General features: G+C 39.8%; 1 long non-coding RNA gene across 1 annotated transcript; it reads right to left on the reverse strand.

Moving 5' to 3' along the window:
• Positions 1-6: 6 nt before the first annotated feature.
• On the reverse strand, positions 7-1,093 carry LOC106305005. Its single transcript, XR_001262894.1, has 4 exons — positions 776-1,093; positions 477-549; positions 221-388; positions 7-140 (listed from the first exon to the last, which is right to left on the reverse strand). It is a non-coding gene; the product is annotated as an uncharacterized LOC106305005 (long non-coding RNA).
• Between the last annotated feature and the right edge of the window lie 688 nt (positions 1,094-1,781).

The following is a 1,781-nucleotide window of genomic DNA, read 5'->3' on the forward strand; positions in this document are numbered from 1 at the left end:
AGTGACACTCCCGGTTAAAGCTTCCAAGAATTTAAGTCTCTTTCTACAAATAGACATACTAGCACTGAGATTAGCGTTGCACACATGTTCTAGTAGAGGACTACGCTTATATCTTCAGGGAATATCTCCATGATCTGAGTCTGAAATCATGTACAGCTGCTTACTTTAGCTCAACTTTAAGCATTACCATCAAACGTAAAGCTTTAAGTTTATGTAATACCTGAAGAATATACCAGGCTGAAAGTAGCAAAAACTGTAAAGCTAGCAAAAGGCCTCCAATGATCCAACTTGGCTCGTGCCAATGATTTTAGCCTGAGTTGCAGAGCTTCTTAACATCACTTGTTGCATCCTTTAGCATCACCCGAGAAGCGTCATACTTTCTTCCCACCTTCATAATCAAAGCAACATTACAAAGTTTTTTTCCTAAGAAGAACATTCAAGTGCTATTACAACAGGTTTGTGAAGAAAACACAAACCTTTCTTAGCAATGGTTGGCTTCTGTGACTTTGGTTTCTTCTTTTCATACTCTGTCACCTCTGCGAAGTCATCCTAAACAAAAAAAAAGACAACTTTCAATATCTTTAACAAGTTTCACTAATCACGCATTCTTAATAAAACCACAAAACCAGAATTCATACTAAATCCCCCAACCATAAAGCTCAAATCACACATCTTTAACAACATTTAAGCTCAAAGCTCAAATCTTTGACAACATGTATGCTCGAATTTTCAGAATGTCAAGAAAAAAAGATAGATGAAGAGGAAAGAAACTGACGTTGAGTGACCAGTCGTCATCGTCGTCGCTCTCATCATCAAGCTCTTCCTCTTCACCACTGTCGTACGGAGACAACGTTTGCCCATACCCCGACTTCTTCTTCGGGTTTATAATCGTCGGGTTAGAGTGCGCGTGCAGATACGACGAGCTCACCGAGCTTTCTGCCTCTCCATCTGCCGGAACCCAAAAGAAAGAGAGGTGATTCGGACGGAGGAGCGAAGAGGATTGGTGACTGTCTGGAGTCGCTCCGGTTGTTTCACCATTTTCTCGGTGAGCTTTCCAGAAACTTAGAAAGTGACGAAGCAACGCGGGTTCTGCGCATGACCCGCAACCCGCATAGGCCCATCCCGCTTTGGCCCATTCCCGCAAGTACCCATCCCGCAAGGCCCGCAAATTTGCGGTCCTAAGAAAAATAAACCCAAACCCGCCCCGCACTGGGCCTTTACGGGCCAGGCCCGCGGGCTGAGGACCCAATTGACATCGCTAATAACATTTTATGTATGTATACCAAATGTGAAATATGATATACGCTAACAAACATATAAACTATAGTTGAGCATAAAAAGAGAACATAAATTGCGATTGATTTACTCGATCATAAGAACATGGCGATTGATAAACAATATTGACGCTGGGAAAATAAAAGATGAAAAGCAATACTCTAGCGTAACAAGTTGATAAACAATACTCGGCCATACACAGTTGACACCCAAAACTATAATGACAATTTATACATCCGAACAAGTTGACAAACAAACAAAACCTGACACCTTCGTCTGTTAGTATATAGTAACAATTATAATACTTAATTTCTCATGAAAAATTTCAACATAAAACCTTGGTAGCCATTGTAGTTATGATATTACAGTTCTATATAACCGAGAATTGAAAAACAGAAGAAGGTGTCTGGTTTTGTTGAACCGAACAAAATTGAAAAAAAAATTGGTAGGTAATATAAATTTTCCTAAACCAGCAAAGAGACATCAAAGAGATTTACTTTTATTTA

Source organism: Brassica oleracea, chromosome C7, assembly GCF_000695525.1.
Source record: "Brassica oleracea var. oleracea cultivar TO1000 chromosome C7, BOL, whole genome shotgun sequence".
In the NCBI taxonomy this organism is placed as follows: Eukaryota; Viridiplantae; Streptophyta; class Magnoliopsida; order Brassicales; family Brassicaceae; genus Brassica; species Brassica oleracea.